The 16,015-nt window shown below is 35.3% G+C and overlaps 1 long non-coding RNA gene across 1 annotated transcript; it reads left to right on the top strand.

Moving 5' to 3' along the window:
- The first annotated feature begins 1,129 nt into the window (after nt 1-1,129).
- LOC108375835 (uncharacterized) lies at nt 1,130-14,642 on the top strand. Its single transcript, XR_001849211.1, has 4 exons — nt 1,130-1,142; nt 5,417-5,422; nt 8,574-8,580; nt 14,571-14,642. It is a non-coding gene; the product is annotated as an uncharacterized LOC108375835 (long non-coding RNA).
- Nucleotides 14,643-16,015: the final 1,373 nt, after the last annotated feature.

The following is a 16,015-nucleotide window of genomic DNA, read 5'->3' as shown; positions in this document are numbered from 1 at the left end:
AAAAAAATCTAACAAATTTGCAAAATACTAAAAAATCCACATTTTTAGAGAATGAACTGTACCTAAATTCTTAAAAACTAGTAATTAAACATAAGTGGCAAAAATGAGGATACTATAGATATGGCCAATACTGTATGTACATAATAACTGGCATGGACTAGAGCAAGCAACGAATATAAATATAGCCAAACAAATAAAACTAATAGAATTCCAATTCCGAATCGAACGGAAAAGTGCATAGAGAAATGTGTTATTAAATTGGCGACTAATAAAAATCCGGTAATGGCCAAGTGAAAAATGAGCAAAAACCAATAAAGTAACGTGGCGGCGGCAAAGCACACATTTGGACAATACAAAGTTGCTGGTGAAATAAAGAGATGAAAAAGTGATTGCATTGGCGCGAATTCGGGAAGTAGTAAATATGTAGGTATGTATGTGGAAGTGCCGACAATAAAATAAACTGAAATGCAGAAAAGCTAATAGAAATTTAGGGGGGAAAAATATGAAACCTATAAATTTTACGAAACAGATTGGTTTAGTGACCTTTGACCGGTCAGTATAATTTAATAAGCGCTTGAACACTTGAAATGAAATCAAGGATTTTTGTTATACAAAGAAACACTGCTTGTAATTTTTTTTTCTTTTCAAATTTGTAGAGCACAGATTTAATTAGCATTTAGTAAAATAAAAATCAAAGTCCCACCGCCGCCATCGAACTTGCTTTGCTGCCTTACTGCGGCGCGAATCTAATTATTCAATTTTTTCCAGGTTGCTTATTATGCACACTGTCTTATTGGCCCTTTAAGCTTTACACATACACTTGAATTTAACTAAACTTTAAAACTCAGACGCCCAAGTATGTATGTATTACTGCATAAATATCTTATAATCACAAAAACAGCTCGCCTCCAACTGCTTGCGCTTTCACCCATTTTCCAAAATGTCTCCACGGTGGAACCTCCCTCCAATCCTCCACCCTCCCTCCAATCCTCCACCCTCCCTCCCTCCCTCCCTCCCTCCTCCTACAACCATTTCACTTTCTTTCAGCTCACTCTCGGCCCGCCATTGTCTTAACAAATAAAATTAAAGAATAAATAATAAGTAAAAGCTATGTATGTATGTATGTACGAGTATGTATGCAGGTACAAGAAAACATCGCGTCGCGTCTCTCTTACCGCTAGCGGCGGCTGTCGAGACAGCGAAGACATAGAAAGAAATCCTCATTTACGATTACGACGACGCAAAAGTCAATTTGCATAAAATCGATTTTCTCATTTTTCTTCGCCGTGTTGTTGCTGCGCTTTTTTTTCTTTTTTGCTTTTATTGTAATAATTATATTTTTTTTCCATTTGCTTTCATTATTTTTTTATTATTATTATATTTTAGATTAAAATGAAAATGAACAAGCGGTGGCAAGATGTGGGAGTACACTTAATACATACAGCAAAAGAATAAAATTAAAGCAAAAGTAAATGTAATTATACAGCGAGCGTAGCATATTATTAAATATTGTGGCACGAAGGCAGGGGAGAATAAAATGTGGAAAAGTTTGCATTGAAGTGGAAATAAAAAAGGAATATTTATAATTATCAAAGTACATTTAATTTCAGTGAAAGAAAAAAAACGATAATGATGGAGGCGTTAAAAGTTTTAGGAAAATGAAAGAGCAGGCGAAAGCAGGATCACTAATTGCTTAGACAAAAATGGAGAGGCATCCAAAAGTAATGATACGGTTATTCCAAATACTTATGCTGAATTTCCACTATTCCTTAAATGACAAAAATTGTATTAACAAAGTTGTGCATTAGAAAACATTCGTGTCATTACGTTCAAAAAAAAAAAAAAACAAGACATTTAATTAATTGCCATATGGCATTTTTTAAATGCCTGCAATGTTTTTTCATTCCAATGCCTAGTGGAAATTCGGCATTAGTTTCGTTAGAAGTATGTATATAAATTTTGTATATCTTTATATAAGACCTTTTTTCTCCTGGTAGAGTGATTTTTTTTTTAAATATGCGGCACATTAAGGAAAGATATCACTAGCTTAGGGTGAAAAGTTGCTGTGTCCATTTTTACAAACTGTATCAAAATATGAGTTTTAAAAATAGTATACTTATGTATATTCATACCTCATGGCATCCATGCTAGAAATCATCCACTCACCGCTTGACCTCAAGGGTTTCTAGTTAATTTCTCCTAGCCGCCTGATGTGTACACCCTGTGTAAACATTTTTTTCTTTTTAAATTTAAGACGTTACATCAGAATTAGTTTGCTACTGGAATGGTGTGATCTCTAACAAACTGTTTAAAGTCGGCCATTATTAGTATACCGTGTCAGTTCTTTCCCGGAAGGAGGTGGATGTAGTTTTCATGCAGCAAGCGGGAGTGCTGAGCATTGTGGATTGATGCGTCAAGCAAGTTGAGCTTGAGACGGGGCGCCAGCAATTCACTATTTTATTAGGTTTTGTTCTGCGGCAGTTGAGAAGTGCATGTGCACAAATAATTTCGAATATAAAATGTATGCACAGACAGCTTTGCACATACTTGTTTATATAAACGTGATGATTTATATCCGGTTTGGTGCCAGTTGCTTGGGGTGTAGCACACCTTTAGGCACTGGATGTTTTAGTCTTCAAAACAAAAGGAAATAATAAAAGTAATGTATCTCCTGATTTTTTTTTTTTTTTTTATTGTGGCTTGAAGATCGCAGCTCTGGGCAAAGAGTGTTGTTAAGAAGGTCATTAGAACTGGAACAGGCTGGGAGGATTACTTCAAATGCTTTTCAATCGTAGATATTTGCAATACTTAAGATAACGGCCTGTTTAATTGGCGGAAGGTAAAGTAAGGGCGGACAGGATGGTGGTAAAATTTCTTCTCAGACTGAGACCTGATTGGACTGTTTAGATCGTACCAGCAAAACAGTTAGCTGTAAACCCCTGAGTCTTAAGTATTTTTGCAAGAAAATTTCGAAACCTAAAAAATATTGCCTAACGTAAAGGTCCACTTTTTACACTTTTCGTCATATGCGGATCTTAAAGTATGAGATATCGATGCCTTTGTCTTTAGGATAAAATTTTGCGTTCCAAACTTCATTGTCTTCAATGTCGCTAAAAATTATTAAACTTTTGCTAGCGAAGTATTCGATAGGGACTCAATCTTGAATTTTTATTTGTCGTTTGTAGCGGTCGCCTTTCTAGATTTTTCTACATGTACAGTCGGATCTTAAAGTATGATACAATGGTGATTTTGCCTTGAGGAAAATTCGTTGGTTCCAAAGTTCATTGACCTCAAGTATCCCGATCTAGTACCGACCCTCAGAACAGATCATAGTTCTTATCACCCTAACGTACCACCGTAATGTTATTAAATTAAAGCTCTTTAAAAACCATTCCACTTTTTTTAAGTTTTTTGATTATTAAAGTAGAGCTATTTAAAAAAAAAGTTTTTATTGCTGCTTTTAGGTGTCACCACAAAATGCAATAGGACACATTCTTTGTTTTTCGAAATTGCCTTGAAAAAATACTTTAAAGTTTACAGTTTAAACTCAGGTTCTCTAGACCCTAAGAAGTACAAGGAGCTACTTTGCCTGAGTACTTGAAAAATCGTTTTATTATTTCCGGCCCACAACAAATCTAAACCAAACCAAATCCAAGAGCTTAGTCAATACTTAAAACAATAACATATCTAAAAGTATTTTCGTTTTTCTAGCTAGGCTGACTTATTTGACACGTGTTCCTTTTCCTCGTTCGTATTTCATTCTCATTTATAATCCATTCTATGCACGATTTATTCCATACTCACTTCACATGTCATACCATTTTATTAATTTATTTACTAAACAAGTTAATTTTTCTTAACTGCCTCATTACGCTACAAAGCAATTTGGCGCCGATTACAATGCCTTAAATATTCTACAGTACAATAAAATCTACTCAAAACTACCTTATTGTGCCATTCATATGTATAAAAAAATATGTGTACATAGTTGTGTGTCAGTTATGTATTATAAATTATAAAATTACCCACATTATTCACGCATACAAAGTCATACAAAGTCTTTTGTCCTTCCGCTATTTCCATTTTTCCGTCTATATTAAATTTTATTCTTTCACTTTATAATAACTTAACATTTTTTTATTAACATTTAATTAGGTTTTATGTGGCTTTTGCCATTCTACGACTCAATGCCGACATTTGTACGGTTGTGGGAATAGGCAAGTGTCCTTGTACTATAACTAAGTGCATACTTTGCGGCGTTTTTGTGTAGGTACATTTGTATATGTAAGTGAAGTTGCGATGCCAATAGGAAATACGTACTGTACTCAAAGCAATATACTATGTTTTTAATAACAAATAAACATCTAAGGTGACTGTAGGTCCCTCCGCTTTGTGTGACAACATCAAGGCGCACGCCACAAGTCGGAGGAGAAGCTCGGCCAAACACTAACATATGTGTAAGCGCCAATCTATTATTACCCTGCAAAAAATTGTGCGACTAATCTCTAAAGAGAGTATTCCGAGATTACTCTCAATCGGGTACAATTGGGCATTAATTAGTCCCAACTAGTCTCATACGGGTACTAATGGAGGTCAATTAGTCTCGACTCATCCCTTATGGGTATAATTGGAGATCAATTAGTCCCCAACTCATCTCTAACGGGTACTATTAACGATTTAATGATATGTACGCACTTAGTCAATGAAATTTCATGTGCGGCGTTGGCACACAGAGAGAGTATTCGCCTAACAAAACTGAGCACCCCGGTTCGAATCTCAGCTGGCTCAAATTTTTATTTTTATTTTTTAAAAGTGACTAGTCGCTTTTTATACCCGTTCGGGTATAAAGGTGAACAATTAGTCTCTTCATAGGACATGCTCGAACAAAAGCGATCAGTTCATTCCATATAAAGAGATCAAAAGTGGTATTAGTCGCATGCTCCTTTGCGATTACTCTCGGAGTCATCCCGAATTAGTCCCATTTTTTGCAGGGTATTATTATAAACATCTCAGTATGCGGGTAAATTTCATTCATACAATTCACTTTTATTAAACTCAAAAGTGTTTATGAAATTAGTGGCTGACTAATGAAATTAATGTGAAAAAACTTTACTAGAAGTTTAAATTTTTGTCTGCACTGACTTTCCTACAAGTAACAGCTTTACAGGTATGTACGCACCCTGTGGTTAAAATCTCTAGTTCTGAACTGGTGCGCTTCTAGTACATTTAGAACAACTGGCGAATTTAACACGGCGATGTCATGGGAATTGTCCCCCGCTGCATTACCTTTTCTATAGTTCAGAACCAGTCCTAAATTCTATAGTTCCGAACCAGTTCGACGGATGAAAGAAAAAAGTATAATGATTTTTCATCTTCTTGGTTCTTGCGTGTGTGCGATTTTAATTTATTTTCAAAGAAATGTGTTTTCAATTTGAAATTAAATTTGTTTCAATGATTGTAAGAAATGTACCTTTACATACCTTTGGCTGTAGCTGAGTTTGCAGAGGTGCTTGCTGTTATTGGTTAGATCTTAAAATGTTAACAAAAATTTTAGTTTTATATTACCAAACTATGAGAAAGCATCTGCGAAGTGCAGACTGAAAGCGTATTTGAACGAAAAACCCGCCAAGCAAAAATCTATTTAAAGTAAACAAGTCCCCTGCTGCACCCCTTTTTCGCTAGTTCCGAACTAGATCTAGTTCGTTCTGCATCCCTTTTCCAATAGTTGCGAACCAGTTCTAAATTCGTCATTTTAGATATAGATTTCTTAAACTTCATTTTTGTTTTAACGTACCACATCTCGCTGCTTTTGAACTGGTGGCAATATAGTTACTATCGGACTGGTTAGTTTTTGGCGATAAAAATCTAGTACGGAACTATAAATTTGGTTCACCAGTTCGGGGTTTCCCTACAGGGTAGGTGAATACGCGCGCGTGTATTAAATATTTGTGCTCATAATTATGTCATGTGTGTAGAAGAGTTTAAAAATTCAATATAATGAAATTAACTTAATTGGTAAATATTGTAATTAATTTACTAGTTATAATTGACGCACGAAAAGGCATTAGAATTAAATGAGAATATACAACAAAGCGCTTTTATTAAAAGAAAAATACGTAAATACTTATGTGCTTATCAAATATTTATGCTTAAGTCATGTGTACGCACTCTTAAGTCAATTGTTTTAAGGTCGCATGCAACATTATTATTGTAATTAAGGTTATTTAGAAATTTTGAATTGAATTAAGAGTACAAAAAATATTTGAGAGAAGGTAGCATATTTATCAATTTGTAAGTGGTAGAGTTAGGCAAGCACTTATAACAGTAATATATTTGGAATGCAACCATGCTCTACTGAAAACAATTGCAGTACAGTAAAACCTACTTCATACCCACCGCATTGCGGCAAGCCATTTGAACTCATTTTGAGCTCAAAAGTTGCTTGTGATTCAGTAAGTACCCTAGTGTTCGAAATACACCTGAAACTAACCTAGTATAGGTGATTAGATTGCTCAGTTTTAGTAGATCCCTCGGCCGGTCAACACGTGTTCAGACGTCGCCGGAGGGATCTAGCCATTCTGCATTCCAAGGTTTTCGCCCAGCATTCGATGAGTAGACTAAAAGTTCATCTATCCAGAAGTACATAGAAGACCACATTTGGCCAGTGGAGCCCCCACTTAGAGAAACTTCGACAACTCGCAATCTCATTTGCAAGGTTTCGCCAGTCATGAACGCCCTTGATTTCGTTGAGTTGAAGAACATTTTCACCAGTGAGATGTCTAATTCAATGTAATCGTTGTTTTCTATGAGTAAGACTAGGTTTTCACTGCCTTGAACAACTCTGCCGGTATATCGTCCGCTCCGAGCGCTATGGTTTATTTGTGTTTTTTTTTTTCAAGCTTAGTGATCTTTCCAGAGACCTTCTACATTGGTCTGTGTTTCTCTTCATGAAACGCGCCACCTGTATCGCCATTTATAAGCATTGGGAAGTGTTGCCTCCATATCTCAAGTGTAATCTAGACGTCTGTTACCAGTTTCCATCTTCATCTCCGCAAGAAGCAGCCCCTGCCTTGAAATCGTTTCGATAACTAGCGTTTTTGTGATCGAATTTCCGAGCCGCGGGTAGATGCCAGCATTCTTACTTTTAAAAAGTCATAACTCTCGCATCCTTTTCGCTCGCGCTTCAATTGGAATGAGAAAGAGAATGGGAGATAGAATATACGGGAGATAGAAGGAATAAGGTAAAGTTGAGTATGAAGAAGAAGAAAGGTTAAAAGGCAAAGATTAAAATAAAAATTAAGAGACCTAAAGGCAAAGAGGAAGGTAAATTTAAATACAAAATATAATGACAAAGGTGGGGTGAATATATAGATGAAGATAAAGATCAGAGTAAAGGAAAAGGAAAAAATCAAAGTGTAAAGATAAATATAAATTTCAATATAAAAAAGAAGTTAGAGGAAAAAATAGAGAAAGAGAAACAGATAGAGACAAAGAAAAGAAGATAAAACTGGAGTATGAAATAGGCTATGTTCAGGTATGCTGTGTAATGCTATGATATGTTATGCTGTGTTGTATTATGTTATGTTATGCTATTTAATGTTTTGTTATGTTATATTATATTATGGTTTCTTATGTAATATTATGTTTTGTTCTGCTATGTCGTTCGACGCATTTCACCCCAACTCCCCACAGCTCACCTCAAATCACCTCAACTCCGATCATCTCACCTCAACTAACCTCACAGCTACTCCTCTCAGTTCACCTCAGCTCACCTTAACGGACCTCACTCCAACTTACCTCATTTAATTTTAACCCAATTCACCTCATTTCAACTCGCCTCACTTCCATTCACCTCAACTCAACTCACCCCAGCTAATGTTATTTCACATCAACTTACCTTATCTCACCTCACCTCAACTCATCTCACCATAGTTCAACTCAGCTTAACGCACCTTAAGTTGTCTAAACTCACCTCATCTCAACTCACAGAAATTCAGTTCACTTCTTAACTCAAAACAACTCACCTCAACTCCCTTTAATTTTAGTGGCTGGGCGAACATATAACCTCATCTCAACAACAGAAAAATTATTAATTATATTAATTTGTTCGACACTATAAGATCCTAATACATATATTTTCTGTCTCGTAATACATAAAAAAAAAATAGTTTTCTTTCTATAAACTGAGATCTAACACATTATTTCAGCTTCTACCACACAAATTTTTTTTTTTTTACCTCAAGGACTGGTTGTAGGTTTTTGACCCTTTCGTTAATGTTAAGCCCCCAATTTAATTTCCTATCCAGAATTAAACCAGAGTTAAACCTAAATGTTAAGGCATTATTTCCTAAAGATGGAAAGCTATGTTTCTTTGTAAATAGTCCCAGTTCGGATTGCGTGTAATTTACGCACAAACAGCGATTGCTGCACCAGCTCGAGAGTTTATGTAGTAGGCATTGTATGAGATTAGTCAGGTTTGCTTAATGTGTTCTTCTAGGGGCTCTGCCTTCGCTTCTTTCTATGGGAGTCTTGGGAAGCCCCCCTTACTGCGTAATTTTTTTTTGACAGAGGAGTCTTTTAGTAAGTAAAACCATAAACGTATTATGTCCAACGATATCATTTTACCAGAATTAATTTAAAAAAATGTTCATACCAACTTTAATGCCGCAATAATATCGCTTTTCTAGATTTTCCATTCCTAACAACAAAAACAAAACTTAACTGTAAAACATTGCACTATTGCAATATGCAACGTGTACTTGTATTTGTAGCTAACATCTGCTAATATTCTAAAACAAGTTACTATTGCAAATATTCGCAAATTTCTCGAGTCTCACACACAAGGCGCTAATAAAAATCGCAGCTGTAGCTGAATTACAAATAAGCAAAATGCACTTCGTCCGCACGCCGCCCCAATACCCGCCCCACAGCTGAAATACATTTATGTATTAACGCACATACACACACTTGCGTTCGCATACAGGATACTAAAGCAGCCCACACGCCGCTGCAAATGCAAGGCCAACTACAAACATACATATATCTACTCTTATAGTAGTTTAGTTGGCAAAGCACCAACACCACCACAAAATTACTTTGTATCTACAACTTAAGTACCACAAAACTATAAAATTTACAACGCAACTACTCAACTCAGCTCGCCAGAAATGTAAGTAATAAAATATTAGTGCGATGGACCTACGAGGCAGTGCAGTGCAGTGCAGTGTGGTGTAGTGGTGCGAGCGACGTGCAGTTGCTGTTGAATGAGGTGGGGGGCGGAAGGCGGATAGCTGAGCGAAGTGATTGGGAGGGGGGCTTGTTGTTGTTGTTGCACTGACCAGTCGCAGGATATTGGTCGCCGCCGGTTGCTGAGTGCAAGCATCGAACGAACTGGCGCGCATGTGTGCATGTGTGTGTGTGTGTGTGTGCCAGCTGCCTTTGTAGTCATATAAAATTTTACTTCCTTTCGTATTTGCCTGAGTTTTCGACCCATTTCCCGCCACTCTATCAAAAGCACTTTGTATTTTGTTTTTTTTTTTTTGGTGTATGAAAACTCACGACGATTACGCGCGACCATGAGCGTGTCCGCTGGCTAGTCATAATGTTGCAAGTAAAATAGTAGCGTAGACGTAGCTCAGCCGCCATCGCTGAGATGCATGCAGCATGCAGCATACAGCATACAGCATACCTACATATGTATGTATGTACAACAGTGCAACAAAGTACAGTAAGGGCAAACAATCGTACAACTCAATGCGAGTGCAAGCATCCGTCGCGAGCCTACAGTGTTGCAATTCGAACAACTGCAGCGCGCTTGAACCCTTGAGTCATCACACATATCTACCTAAATACATATGTATGTATGTATGTAAATAGATAAACCTCAACTTGTACTTGAACAGATGTTTTGAATGTATATGTATGTATGCGAGTGTGTGTCTGATCAGTGGCAATAAGAAATGCAGGCGGATAGGCGATGTGAGACGCCCACGCGCGCAATCGTAACAAGGATACCATTTTTATGTGCATTCCATTTTCATTACTTTGCTTTGCGAAAAACAATACCGACGTGACTAGCCAGCACCGTAACTGCGTACGCCTGTGTTGTTTTGGTTGTCGGGCGGCCGGATTGGGAGGCGGGCGCGCAGGTTCGCACATGTGGCAAAGAGATTGCATTACTTTGCTGCAGCTAAAAAGTAATAAAAGGAAAATGCTTTTAAATGCAATTGATTGCGCTAAAATGCTTCAAATGTTAAATGCACTGACGGAGGCACGGAGCAGTGCCAAATCGAATGCAGTATTAGCCAGCAGACGGACCACAATTGTTTGGAGCTTATTTTGTATATTGTATGTTGATGTTGTATGTATGTATATTGAAGTTGAGTAGGCAAATGAAAGGAGGTTGGGTGTTGTTGGAGCCAGCAATGAATATAATTTTGTTATGCATACACACACACATAGTTATATAGATGGATACTTACTTATAAGACAGCGGATATTGCTCTGTAATAAAATGAAGCATTTGTAGATTTTAGTATTATCAAATGATGCAATTAAAAACGCCCGGCTGTCATTGCTTACAAAGGCATGGAAAAGGGAAGTTAGTGTAAAGCTCTTCAATATATGTATGTAATTAAAAAGGAGTGAAAAGAGTTTTGCAATTCCAACTACAAGTACATTAAAGAAATTTCCAAGAATCAAAAGTTTAATTTCTTAATGAATCATGCTACGCTCGACAGATGGGTGGTTAAAAAAAACTGAGTGCGAGTAGGCTCTACACTTGCAAGAAGTGAAACTTCATAGCAAAAGTTCCGGAATAGAAAAAGTTTGGAATATATTTTTTCAGATGTACTTTTTATGTAAGCCTTTTTTATAATAAACTGCTTTGTTGTATACTACATCGAGCCCAAACCACCGAAAAAAATATTATCGACCTTTTTTAAAATTTGAATTTTGTTGCAGAAATGCATTTAGATGCTTTACAAACAAAAATAAAATTTTGAAAAAAAAATGTCGCTTCCACCTTTTGACGGTTAGGGCTCGATATTATTATTTTCGGCTGAGAGAACATTCATATCTCCTATATTAACCGGTGGATTTGGGTTACTAAAATAAGATATTAAATGTTTTACTTCTATTTTATTAATATTTGTCGCAAAATTGCATCGATGGAAGTCCTTCATTTAACCTTAATCTTAATCTGAATATTCATCTTCACCTATATTCTCATCTTTATCTTCATCTTCATCTCCATCTGCGTTTTTTATTTTATCCTTCATTTACATCTCCATCTTTATATTTATCTCCATCTTTATCTTCACCTTCTTCATCATCGTCCTCATCATCTTTTGACTTCGCCTTCATCATCAGCTTCTCCATAATTTCAGAACCTTGATCGCTGTCCGTATAATATATTTTTCTTTGTTGTTGTTGGTGTAACAGCATTAAAAGTTCCCTAAACAGTTTTGGGGCATGTTGCTGAGGTGACGGCCCCCGGCCAGATATAAACCTGGGTCGTTCCAGTTACGTAGACTTGTATTTGGCTGTGTCTTTGCCTTTGTCTTTATCTTTGTCGTTCATCATTCTGTATCTTTTTCTATTTCTTCTCCTTTGTCTCTCCCCGCCCTCAGTGGCGTTCAAGGCAGCCCTTCGTTTTCTGTCCACCATTCAGCAAATACCACTTTCACCGTGGCGGTAATTAGAGAAGTTTGAAATTTGAATTTTTTAAATTTAAGACCATCGAATATTTTATTTAAATATTTTGAAATCAAAAAATATTTTAGGTCGCTCAAAGCGCTCAAATTTGTCCATGTATTTTATATGGGAAAAAAACAACTTTTCGTAGAAATGGCATAGAATTTTGGAATTTCAATGAGCGTACATAAATTTTTCGATCGGAAAGCTCTGCTTCTCTTCAGGAGACTTCTAGTAACAGTAACCAATTGTTTATTTAACCATTTTTTAATACTAAAGATTTTTTTTTTATCCTCCCATTGTATTTTCTGGCATTTTCTGTGGGTTTTGGCGGACCTATAACATGTAGTTACTATGACCAAATGGTTGAATAAATAATTGGATATTAGTATTGGAAATCTCCTGAAGGGTACCGCAGTTTTCCGATCGAAAAATATTGATTTTCAAGAATTCTATACCATTTCTACGAAAAATTTATTTCCCACATATAAAATACATGGAAAACTTTGAATACTTTGAGCACTCACTACCTTAATATTTTTTGATTTAAAAATAAAAATAGGGGTAAATTTTGTTTCGGTATAGAACAATCCTAGGCGCTGGCGGCATTAAAATTCCGACTTTACTGTTTTTGGACCACTCTAATGTATGTACACACTGCATTTATTCATACTTTAAAAAAATCTTCATCGACGGTGGTGGCAATAAATGAGGTTAAAAAAAGTTGTATTGGCAAGTTTTAATGAAAAATTGTATACGCATATTATGTATATGTCGACGCGACATTATCGGGCCATTTTCAATGCCGCCGTTTTAAGTTAGCCGACTTCAAGTGGCAATTTCTCAATCCAGTACAGCGATTGCGGTGGTGTCAATTCCACACTCACATGCACAATTTTTTTAGCCATATTATAAGTACATGTGTATGTTCTGTGTGGTGGTGCAATATATTGTAAATTTGAATTGTCTGCATTTATCGCGCATTTTTTATTTCTTATAATTTTATTTTTTATTTTTTTGTACATTTTTATTTTTTTGTTGTTGCTGCTGCCGCTGGTGACACCAGCTGTTGTTGGCGTTGATGTTATGTTCCAATGATGCCGCATTCTTTTCGCCAAAGCCTGGCTACATGGCATGAGAAATGACTACAGATTATTATTATATTTCTCCACTTTCGATTTTCACTCAAGGGCGGCAATCCGCCGGCAATAAATTTTCTCGCAGTGCGCGCACAGCAACTTACATACTTTCATAAATTTTTTTCGCGTTTTTTAATATTTTATATGTACAAACGTATGTTTGTGTATATGTATTAGTAACATTTTATGTGCGCACTTTTTAATAAATTACCAACTTTGGGGGGTGCTCGGCTAATGCTTTATTAGAATATACTCACATATTTTTTTTTTTTATTATTAAAATAAATATTTCAAATAAAAATGTGGCAGACAGTGAATTTACATTATTTTAAAATGCAAGCGGTGAAAGTGTTTGCAACCACGTTAAATATTTTGGGGTGGGTGTGCCGCTGCTGCTGTCAGTTATTTTGTTGGCTATCGTCGTACCTCGCAAGTACACGCTACCAAATGCTCTACGTGCGAATGTAGGTATGTATTGGTCATTAATGCCGTGTGGCGGCGTCAAATAATATTGTCAGCATTGCATATCATAAATCAGGGTTGGTTTACGTTAGCCTTGTCATTAGTGCTTCGGCTTTGGCATTGTATTGCATTTTATTGTATGAATTAAAAATATATATATTTCTGATGTTGCTGATGATAGTCAAATTCGAGTGAATAATAATTTTTAGGTGGTGGTTTTCCTAGCTCGTCCGTCTAATTTCATATTTTATTTTATTTTTGTTTCCAATGTTCTTCATTTACTTAACTTTTAATGAAATTTACTTATTAATAACGCACTGGTGGCAGGGTAAAAGTTATCGTAATTATTCCATCATTGTTATTTGAGATATACATGTGTGCATCTGTATGTATATACTATGCATGAGCTTGTATGTATGTATGTGTATATGTATAGTTGTAAATCCATAAGCATACTAATATTCCAAATTAATATTTTGAGCAGTATAGGAAATCAGTGATGTCCAGAACGGTTATTATAACATATGTATGTATATACTTAGTACTGCCGACTGCCGTCAGTGTTGCCGTTTTGAAACAAATGTACCCAAATGGGTACAATTTTGAGGGATACTTCTTATCTTCTCCGTGTAAATTTTGATAAATTTTCAGAAAACTATTTCGAAATAAATATTTATATAACTTTCGAAATAATAAGCAAAACTGGAGCCAATTTGAAAAAAAATTAGGGATGCACATTAGAGTGATCCAAAATAACTAACGTAACGAATTTCTGGCTTTAATGGTTCAATAGTTGCAACATTTTTGATGTAAGCGACTCCTTTTAAATTTGGAATAAACATTTTTCCAAATGGAAGAATTTTCTTGGCACTAAACAGGTCCTTTTAAGGCCATAAATTCGTTATGCTAGTTATTTTGGATCACCCTAATGTACATACATATCTATAATAAGCGGGAATTTCTACATATTGGTGACAACAATGTTAAATTCCATAATGGACTTTTTAAACAGCTATCTTCTGATATTTTAATATTTTTTTACGCTTTTATTATTCATTTTTATCAAAATATTTTTCGTTTCGTAAACTTTTCATAATTTGTATTTCAACTCTATTGCTAAAACCCTAAGTATAAAAATTAATATCAGTGATAATCCTTGTGACAAACTCCTTTGATTATAAGTTGTAAATTTATTCTTCATTCTAACAAAGAATTTTCAAACACCTTTCGTTTGGTACCCATCGCCTAATATTTCATTTCATTTTAAATTTTTAGTCTTAACATTTTAGATTGGTGACAACACTATTGAAGAATGTTTTTAAGCCTAAGATTTCTTAAATACCTTTCGTTGTAATATTTCAGTTTCTTATCGAATTAGTTTAATTAAATTTCTCCAACAGGCGGCAACCCTCTTTAAAAATATTTTCTAAAAAAATCTTTCTTAAATCACTTTAGTTTAACACACCCTTATTGTTGTATGTCATTTATCTTATCAATTTAATTGAATTAAAATTTCCAAACAGGTGGCAACCCTCTTCAAAGATATTTTCTAAATTAAGCTTTAACACCTTTATTGCAACATTTCTTTTACCTAAATTGCAACATTTCATTCCTTAAAAATATTTTTAAACTAATCCTTCTGACGCCTTTTTATTTTGATATGTTGTATGTTATTTATCTCATCACTTAAACTAAATTAAATTTTTGAAACATGTGGCAACCCTTTAAGGTTTCTAAATTATGCTTTCTTAAATCTTATTCCTTCGATACCTAAATGGTAATATTTCATTTATTTTATCAACTTAATTAATCAAAATTTTTCAAACAGGTGACACCGCTATTTTTTTTTTTTTTTTTTTTAAACCAAGAGGAACTTATAGCGAACAACTCCACAAAATAATTATTCAAAATTGTCTTCATTGAAAACGATAGGCAAGTTGTAATGTAATCAGAAAAAAACTCTTAGGAAAAATGGAAATAAAATTAAAGTTGGTCACTCAAAATTTCCGAACATCTGTCTCATTGATTTCAAGCTTTCGGACAATAAAATCTCGACTTTCTGGCAGGCAATTGGATACACGCAATAACTTTGTAACAAACTAGTATGTTTTCGCTCAGCACATCACTGCAGTGTATTTTAAAGAAACCGCGTTGTTCCTGGTCGGGCCTAATTAGTCGCAAGGCAGCTCTTTTTCCACTATAAAGTTATTGGACTTCTGAATGAGCTGGAATTAATGTACTCGGCAAAAGTAATTTTGGTGCCAAGGCAAAGAGATTTACCAGAAACAATCAGAACAAGCTGACTTGTTCAGGACTGGTGCGTGCATAACTGGCATTAGCACCTCCCGTGAGGAGGGAATACGACTTCCGCAATGTAGCTTACAGCCTATTCCAGCGAAGGACTTTTGTCAAAGCTATCGATCCGATGAAGTAATCGAAAATGTAAATAATTTGTGTGAATTCTGAATTGAAAGGAATGTACAAAAATATAGTTCATTCGGAGATATTCGAATCAATCTCAGCACTTTCTTGCAATTCCTTACTTATAATTCAGATAGTCACTAAACATACTCAGAAATGTATACTTGCAGAAGTCTACGCTTGCGATCCGTTTATTCACTCATATTAAGAGTGTATTCCAATGTTTTATCTACACTCTAAAAAGTGCATTTAAAACTACTACTGAAAAGTGTTTATTTCTCAACCATAATGTGTGTAAA

Source organism: Rhagoletis zephyria, unplaced genomic scaffold (genome assembly GCF_001687245.7).
Source record: "Rhagoletis zephyria isolate East Lansing unplaced genomic scaffold, Rhagoletis_zephyria_1.1 Rzeph_scaffold_09504, whole genome shotgun sequence".
NCBI classification, from domain to species: Eukaryota; Metazoa; Arthropoda; class Insecta; order Diptera; family Tephritidae; genus Rhagoletis; species Rhagoletis zephyria.
This window is presented reverse-complemented; position numbering and strand designations above follow the sequence as displayed.